A 10031-nucleotide genomic window follows, 5' to 3' on the forward strand; every position below is an offset into this window, starting at 1 on the left:
TACCCTCAGGTGTGATGGAGGAACTGAGGAATCCTTGCCAGGGACTGGAGTGGGAATGAACTAGCTTGGGAGGTCCAAGGCCACCTTGACCCAAGATCAATTGCACAATCACAGTGGAGATGGGGAAGTGCTATTTGTCCTTTCATACCCGAAAACACTTCATCATGAAGCAGGGGTTTGCCTAGGACCCTTGGCTTGAGGCTATTACTTGAGATAAGATTTGGCAGAGGCACCAGAGATGTGGTTGGCAAAAAAGGTGGCATAAAATACATGACTTAAGTTTTATATAGAAAGCTGATTTCATGGGACTCAGGTCAGAAGAATCCAAAGACCAAAAGGAAGCAAATACAGTGTGTTATGGATAGCACAACTCTTAGAATGCTAGATACACACGCATCTCAATGGGGGTGCTGTCATGGGTTACTGGTTCTTCTAACTGGGTTGCCTCAAGTCTATGAGTCAGAGCTGGATTCATGAAATCACCTTGAGTCCCTGAAACGATCATTACTTTAATCCAAAGACAGGGGCCTATTAATGGAGCTCTAAATGGAAAGCACTCTGTTATAAGAGTGAAGACCAAACTGCAGTATGAGGTAGAACTCAACAAATGCTCTGGCACACCCATGAGCCTAAATTCACTAATAAAGCTGCTTTCTTTGTTGCAGCATTAATCCAGCCAGTAGGCTTAGAAATTCATATGGATATAGAGAATGGTGGACATGAGTGCCCAGCCATGATAGTTATGCAAATATGCAAATTTTTTTGGAAGGTCACTTTAGAAATACTGAGGTTTCTGGAATTCACACCAACTTAGCACACAACATGAAGTCCCCCCCACAACCACCTCAGGCCTTTCTGAAAATTTGTGAGGCTAGATTGTTCAACTCTGGAAAAGGTATGTATTCTCTAGGGCACATCGATGGCTTTGTGCCAGCAAATGTACGGAAATACCAGCTACATCAGCAGGGCAGAAAGGTGAGGTCTGAGGGGATGTTGGTGTCTAGGCTCCATCAGAATTTTTAATTTTTAATGGCACCTCACCACAAACAACCAATGATCATTTAAATGGCTATTGCAGCTGCCCTCAACAGCTCAGAGAATATCTCCACGTTCTGCCTCCATTTTCCTAATTAAGCCTTCCTTCTCTTGTCTGGTTTTCTTGGTTTTGATCCCACTGGCTCACATCCAGATTCTCCCTCTCTGCCGAGCCTGTTTGAATTGGGATGGTTGGCCTTGGGTTGGCATCTCCCCAGGATGTTACCTCTTAGCTTGGCTGTCCTAGCACTATGCACTGCATATCTATGTAAATATTGCTCCTCCTGTGCCCACCCCAGATCTCCACATACCTCAGCCCAGGAATCCCACCAATTTTATGAGTTTTGAGTAACTATAGTGCTAATTAAAATTATTTGTTTACATGTTGGCCTCTTTCAACTCACCTGTGAGCCAGGAAAAGGTAATCTACTGAGAAGCTAAGAGATCAACTTCCCCATCTATAAAAATAGGAATACAAATATTTTTCTTGACTACCTTATAGGGTTCTTCTGAAGACAAAAGGAGACAAATGACATGGGAGCACTGTGGTAAGGTGTAAAGCATCATGAAATTTGTTGTTGTCATCTAAACTCTATTGATAGGGTATTGAACTCTGTATAATCTGGTCCCTGCCACGTATCCAAACTCAAGCTCCAGCCAGTATGATCTCCTTTGGGATTCAACAAGCTTAGAGCAGGAGTTCATTGGGAGAAGCAGCTGATTCTCACAAGGCAATTTATTGTAGTCAAGAACTTTATAGCCACCACACTCATCTTCCTCTACCATCTGAATACAGATAGTGCAAAAGTACAATACAAATCAGGAGTAAGAAGAGCTGAGAAACGCATCATGACTCAGCCAGGATGCTTGCCACTCACCTACCTATCCAGTCTTCCTCTTCAACAGGTCTTGACTTCGAACTAGCAAAGAGGTACAGTCATACCTTGGTACTTGTTGGCTTCAGAACTTGTCAAACTCTGTATTTGTTGCATTTTTGATGAGAAAAAAATGTTTCAGCACTCGGCACTTGCTCAGGACTCACTGCACGTGCTGGGACTTGTATGTGTCACCATGAGGCCCTGCAAGAGAAAATGCTTCATTGTTTGGTACTCGTCAGTTTCCACACTTGTTACATGTCCCAGAATGAATTAACAATGAGTACCAAGGTACCACTGTACTCTTTTATGGGGCAGTTATTTTGTCATGCTGCAGGTGTGAACAACTCACTCCTGTTTCCTGGTGTTTGTTCACCTTGACCTCCTTCCTGGTAATATCCTCCTCTTGCACTTTTTCTTATTAAATTCTTCCATCTTTGAGGATCCAGCTCCAACTCTATTCCTTTGGGAAGACTTCCTAGAACACTCCTCCATCATCAATATCCTCTTCCCTCCGACCTCCTGCAGCACTTAAAATCTGCACCCAACAATTTAACACCTAAAGTTAGTCTTTCATCAAGTATCTCCCTAAAAGTTTTGGGTGATTAGGCTTGTTTCCATGACTTCTGTATCTTTTGCTGTGATGTCTAGTAAAATACTGGGCAGATAGTAAGTGCTCAATACATTTTCTTTACATTTAACCTAATTTTATTCATGCTTGCATTGGGATAGGGAATAGATCATTCAATAAAAACAAAATATGTCTTATCATGAACTTTTAAACTACAATATTGCTATATCTTAATTACTTCCATGCACACAAGTCTAACATGACAGTTTTTTTCAAAAAATAAACACAATTCAGACTTCCAGGAGCATTTTATAATAAAGAGATTCCTAAGTTTTCTTTGTAGATAGATCAAGCACCTCCAAAATACAAATTCATATACACAGTGAGCACTTTACTTAAAATGAATAGTTAAGTAAATTAAGTACATGGATGGTCTTAGGAGAAGCTGAAATTATATATTTAGCTAAGTAGGCAACAAACCATAGTGTCAAATAGAAAAAGTATATTTGAAAATTTTCTGTATTTAATCTATAAATTCTTATTGATAGAAGAACATGTTTAAAGGCTAATGAAAGGGAAAACTGGTGATACAGAAGATGGACTTCATCCAGCTCAAAATTTTGCCTCTGGCTGCCCTTTGACAAAAAGGCAATACTGCAGATGAAGATCTCTGGTTACAATCAGATGCCATGCTGCATAAGAGATTAGAGTTTAAACAGATTTGCTCTGGGATAAAGTTGGTAGTCTTTGCAATATCTGATTAATCTCAGAAAAAATTATAAATGGCCTGCCTGAAATTAAACATGATATGCATCTCTCTGATGGCTGATAACATTGAACATCTCTTCGTATGTCTGTGGGCCATCTGTATGTCCTCCTTGGAGAAGTTTCTATTCAGGCCTTTTGCCCATTTTTTAAAAAGATTTTATTTATTTATTTTAGACAGAGGGGAAGAGAGGGAGAAAGAAAGGCAGAGAAACATCAATATGTGGTTGGCTCTCACGCACCATCTACTGGGGACCTGACCTGGCCCACAACCCAGGCATGTACCCTGACTGAGAATCAAACCAGCAGCCCTTTGGTTCACGCAGGACAGTGCTCAATCCACTGAACCACAGCAGCCAGGGTTTTTGCCCATTTTTTAATTGGATTGTTTTTCCTCCTGGTGTTGAGTTGTATGAGGGTTTTCTTAAAGTATTTTTTATTGATTATGCTATTACAGTTTTCCCATTTTTTCCCCTTTATCCCCCTCCACCCTGTTCCCCCCCAACCCTCCAGCATCATCCTCCTTAGTTCATGTCCATGGGGTATACAGATAACTTCTTTGAGTTCTGTTTCCTATACCATTCTTTTTATCTCTCCCCATCTATTTTATGCCTACTAATCATGCTTCTTCTTCCCTGTACCTTTCCCCCCTTATTCCTCCCTTCCCCTTCCCCACTGAACTCCCTCTGTGTGATGTCCATTTCTCTGATTATGTTCCTGTTCTGGTTGTTTGCTTAGTTTTTGTTTTTCTTTTAGGTTCATTTGTTAATAGTTGTGAGTGTGTTGTCATTTTACTGTTTATAGTTTTTGATCTTCTTCAATTTCTTAGATAAGTCCCTTTAACATTTCATATAGTAAGGGCTTGGTGATGATGAACTCCTTTAACTTGGCCTTATCTGGGAAGCACTTTGTCTGCCCTTCCATTCTAAATGAAAGCTCTGCTGGATAGAGTAATCTTAGATGTAGGTCCTTGCCTTTCATGACTTGGAATACTTCTTTCCAGCCCCTTCTTACCTGTAAGGTCTCTTTTGAGAAATCAGCTGATAGCCTTATGGGAACTCCTTTGTAGGTAACTCTCTCCTTTTCTCTTGCTGCTTTTAGGATGTTCTCTTTATCTTTAATCTTGGGTAACTTAATGATGATGTGCCTTGGTGTGCTTCTGTTTAGGTCCAGCTTCTTTGGGACTCTCTGGGCTTCCTAGACTTCCTGGAAATCTATTTCCTTCAGCAGATTGGGGAATTTTGCCTTCATTATTTGTTGAAATAAGTTTTCAATTTCTTGTTCCTGTTCTTCTCCTTCTTGTACCCCTATAATTTGGATATTGGAACATTTCAGGTTGTCCCATAGAATCCTCAGTCTCTGTTCACTTTTTGGATTCTTGTTTCTTCATTCTGATCCAATTGGATGTTTATTTCTTCCTTTTGTTCCAAATCGTTGCTTTGAATCCTGGTTTCCTTCTTGTCACTGTTGGGTCCCTGAATATTTTGCTTTATTTCATTTTGGGTATCTTTCATTTTTGGACCAAGCTCAATCAGTTCTGTGAGCATTTTGATTACCAGGGCTTTAAATTCTCCATCAGATAGGTTGGCAATCTCCTCATCATTTAGTTCTCTTTCTGAGGTTTTGCTATGTTCTTTCATTTGGGCCATATTTCTTTATCTTGGTGCAGCTGACAGGTTGTAAGGGGTGGAGCCTTAGGTATTCACCTGGGTCTCTTTACTGTGCTGCCTGTGGGGATGGGACCAGAGACGGAGCTTTGCAGCTTGCCTGCTTCACTCTAGCGCACTTGCCAACAGACTGGTGTCAGACTGGAAGTATCTCCCACCACGTCAACCCCAGCCTTAGCACACAGTCAGCTCTGAGTCTTAGTTTCTGCCTTAAGTCAGTCCCTCCCTTGCAGCTCTGCCAAGCTTGGCAGTCAGCCCCGCCCCTCAGGCGTGTCCCAGCAGTTTTTCTGAGTTGGCCCTCGCGGTCTGCCTTACCTGTCTGGTTGTTCTGGTTGATATTTTTTTTACTCCCTTGGTTGTCAGACTCTCGTGCAGTTTGATTTTCTGGTGCTATTGGTTGTTATTGATTTTAGATTGGTTGTTATCCTCCTTTTGGTTGCGTGAGGAAGCAAAGGGTCTCTACGTATGCCTCCATCTTGGCTGGAACTCTGTATGAGCTTTTTATATATTTTGGAGATTAAATCCTTGTCCAGTGTTTCACTGGCAAATACCGTATTCTTTGGTCTATAAGACACACCATTTTCCATCCAAATTTGGGAGGAAAATGCAGCGGCGACCCTGTTCCTGCCTCCTGTGACCCCACTCCACAGCCACCTCCCACCACGTACACAGCAAGCCAGGTAAGATACATTCGGACTATAAGACGCACCCCCATTTTCTCCCTAATTTGGGGGCGAGTGCGTCTTATAGTCCGAAAAAAATACAGTATGTTTTCCCATACAGTTGTTTCCCTTTTCATTTTGATGATGGTTTCTTTATCTGTGCAGAAGCTTTTTAGTTTGATGTACTCCCATTTTTTTATGTTTCCATTATTTCCCTTGCCCTAAGAGAGATATCGGCAAAAATATTGCTATGTGAGATATCTGAAATTTTATTGCCTATGTTTTCTACTAGGATTTTTATGGTATCATGATTTATATTTAAGTCTTTTGTCCATTTTGAGTTTATTCCGGTGTATGGTGTGAGTTGGTGGTATACTTTAATTTATTTTTGCAAGTAGCAGTCCAGTTCTACCAACACCATTTATTGAAGAGACTCTCTTTACTCCACTGTATGTTCATGACCCCTCTGTTAAATATCAATTGACCATAGAGACATGGGTTTATTTCTGGGCTCTCTATTCTGTTCCATCGATCTTTGTGTCTGTTCTTATGCCAATACCAGGCTGTTTTGATTAAAGTGGCCTTGAGATCCCTCCAACTATCTTTCTCAGTATTGCTGTGGCTTTTGGGGGTCTTTTTTGGTTTCATATAAATTTTTGGAATATGTGTTCTAGATCTGTAAAATATGCCATTGGTATTTTAATAATACAGGAATTGTGTTGTGTTGGTAAGAATGCAGACTGGTGCAGCCACTGTGGAAAATAGTATGGAGTTTCCTCAAAAAATTAAAAATGGAACTGCCTTTTGACCCACTGATTCCACTGCTGGAATTATACCCTAAGAATCCCAAAACACCAATTCAAAAGAAGTTATGCACCCCAATGTTCATAGCAGTGCTATTTACAATAGCCAAGATTTGGAAACAGCCTAAGTGCCCATCAGTAGATAAGTAGATCAAAAAACTATGGTACATTTACACAGTGGAATACTATGCAGCAGAAAAAAAAGAAGGAATTCTTGCTTTTTGCAACAGCATGGATGGAACTGGAGACTGTTATGCTAGGTGAAATCATCCCGTTGGTGAAAGACAAATACCATATGATCTCACTTATAAGAAAAATCTAATTAACAAAATAAACTAATGAGCAAAACAGAACCAGAGGCATAGAATTATGGAAGAGGCTGACAGTTGTAAGGGGAGGGGACAGTTGGGGACTGACTGAAAGAAGGTGAAGGGATTAGTCAAAAAATATACAGGAATGACCCACGGACATGGACAACATATGGGGATTGACTGTGGGAGTTGGGGGGCAGGCTGAGTGGAGGACAGCAAAGGGGGGAAAATGGGACAACTATAATAGCATAAACAATAAAACATTTAAAAAATTAAAAACAAAGTAACTAACCATTTGGTATAAATAAGTGTACATGGGAAAATAAAACAAATATTTTAAAATAAAAATAAACATAATATGCAATTTTGCTATTAGATGGATAGTTTATTTTATCCTAAAGAACTAGAAATATTTTGTGTCCTTATGTCATGTATGCTTTCACGTAACATTTTATGAATGGGTGCTATATATCAGGCTCAGCCCGGGGCCCCAGGGTCAAGAAGATGAAAGAAACCTAGCTTCTGCCCTCAAGGATCTCAGCAGTTGTGGCAGCCAGGCATGTAAATAATCATTTAAATACATTTTAAAATTGCTCTGATAGATGCCTAGACAGAGTATCACAGATTCAAAGAGGTGGTGACAAATGAAAAGATTTAAAATTCTTTAAGCTCTTGGATTATAGTGAATTTAAAAAAAATAAAATATGATATTCTCTCTATTTCTCTCTCTCTCTCAACCTATTTTAGGAGTTAAAAAATGTAGACAGTATAAACTTTTAAAGGACCATTTCTGACTATCCTATCATACAGTCTTTGGTGAAGTAAATAATAGATCATTTATTTTGTTATCATTAAGCAAATGCAATGCCCTAATTGCCACTCTGATAACTAGCACACTTCAAAGAATAAACTGCAATTGAATTTGCACCCCCCCAGGAATTGTTTATTTTCCTAGAAAAAAAGTACTGGAACTTTCTAGCTGAAGTCCACATCTATCTCAGTTCGTGAAATACCCAACTCCTAAAAACGTCCCAGAACTTTGTATTGATATGTTTGGAGGGGGAAAAAATCCTGATAGTTCCTCAAACACAGGCTCCAGGCATCCTTAAGAGGTTGTACTCAGAAAGTTCTTCCCATTCAAAATCCCCTATTCATCCTCTTTAGAGCTTTTCTCTCCCCTCTGAGAAGGCTGAGCTTATATTCCAAACCACAAATACTGATCTAAAGTTCAAAGGAGTTCTTGTGGCAATTCCAGGTGTAAATGACAGTCTGGGAGACAACATTTTGACATAGATATTTGGAACTATATGAATATTTGCATGCTCTTTGGTGATAATTGAGCAAAATTATATTCGGACTTTTAATGGTCCAAAAAACATCGGGAATAGAGGCAATTTAGTAGTATGATTCTATGCCCCAAATGTGAAATTCCAAAGGGGAGCAGGAAAGACATCGGCCTTCCTGTTCTGAAGGTTCTACTTAGTGACTCCTCAAATCCTCATTTCATCAAGTGTTTTCTTTTGAAGAGAAGCAGGTAGTTGTTGTTATTATATAGTTTTTAATTTTTCATTATATGGCAGAATTGTATTATAACCCTATGCGGTAAGTATTATAATTATTCCCCTTTTATACATGAGGAAACCAAGACTCAGAGATGTTAACTTGCCTAAGCCAGAGCCTCATTTCACGCCAATGTTTGTTTGACCCCAACCAAACTCATAGTCATTCCATTAAATGGGGTGGGCTCTGACACTGGGGTTGGTAGATTTGCCCTCAGGAAGTTTCCTTGTTTGCGATTGTATCCTCATGACCTTGCAACCCTGTCAATAGGCCCCTTACTGTCTTAGCATCTCTTCTACCGATTTGGCTGACAATCCCACACACTTCAGCTCAGAGGCCTCCCTTGTACTTGCCCCAACCCTGGGTTCCCCTAGCTCATTAATAGGCCAGTTCTCTGCTGCCCCTTCCTGGCCCTACCCAGAACCTGCCCCAATGGCAGCCACCTGGAAAGGCACCTCTTCCCTTATTTGCAGCCACTCTCTTTCTCCTTCTCATCCTCTGTCTCTAAAAATAAATTTAAAAAATCTTTTTTAAAAAGAAAAATTAGAACAGATGATTTCTAAGGTTTTTAATGCACTCAGCACTTAGCACAGTGCCTGGCACTTAGTAGATACCCAGGAAAAGTTTGTGGCAGGAAGAGAAGACAGGGAGGGAGAGAGGGAGTAAGAAAGGACTTAATCTGTTTAATTTCTTTTCCAGTGGAATGTGGTGAGCTACAACTAAAAACAAAACAAAAAACAAGCACACATAAATACTAACTTTTTAAAAATTTACCACAGAGAAGCTATGATTCTAATGCTGATACTGGGAAGAGTAGTAGTTAGGGGATAATCGTATTAGATAAAACTGCTTTAGTATGATGTGCAATGATAGGCAACATTTATCAGGCACCTACCATATGCCAGATGCCATACTAAATCCCATTTAAATCCCCCAATCATGCCCATGAGGCAAGCAATCTGCTCAAGGCCTCATAACTAGAAAGCGGCAGGACTGGGAAATGAACTCCTCCTGTGAGTAATAGAGTGTAGGGTTTGTGTGCCTGTGCTGGTGTCTCTAATGCTACCTCTCCACTTTAATATATGGTTATGAGTTGTTGTTACAATTTTTATAATGAAATGATTTAATAAAATCGGTATATATGCATATGGTACACAAGGCAAAAGGTTAAAAGAACAGTGAAAAGTCTAAAATAGTCTCCACACTTCCCTCCCCCAGCTGCCCAGTAACCCACCCAGGAGACAGCTACTGTTAACAGTTGCTTTTCAAATTTGAAAACTTTTCTTTTTATTTTTACAGAACTGTGGTTTGATACTGCATCATTTCATACTCCATGTAAATATAAGCCATGCTATTACGGTTTCTAATTTAAAATTTTTTCTGTATAAAATTTTCTTCAAAATTGATAACATAGAAAACATGATAAAAACAGCTCAGAGTTCATTGCAAATGCTAATGCTTTTCAGACATTAATTGTTCAATTGGCTAATCAGGCTTAGTGATATGGTATATTCTAATTCTTTTACATTTTCTATTTCAATGACGTAACTTCTTCTTACAATAAGATGGAACATCTGTCTAATGAAAAATGGGCCATTATTATTCATCTTAAGCCATGAGGCATCGTTCAACAGCTCTGAACTAATGGTCATTATATCAAATAGGTTTTACTTTAATCATTAGTTTTAATACATGTGAAATTAATACACAGTATTTGCCATTACTAAGCACTAGAATACAATTCTAGAAGAAGTAATTAATGTCTTTCAGAAGTTTTTTGAA

The sequence above is a fragment of the Phyllostomus hastatus genome, unplaced genomic scaffold (assembly GCF_019186645.2).
Source record: "Phyllostomus hastatus isolate PE091 unplaced genomic scaffold, TTU_PhHast_1.1 phas_contig_30, whole genome shotgun sequence".
In the NCBI taxonomy this organism is placed as follows: Eukaryota; Metazoa; Chordata; class Mammalia; order Chiroptera; family Phyllostomidae; genus Phyllostomus; species Phyllostomus hastatus.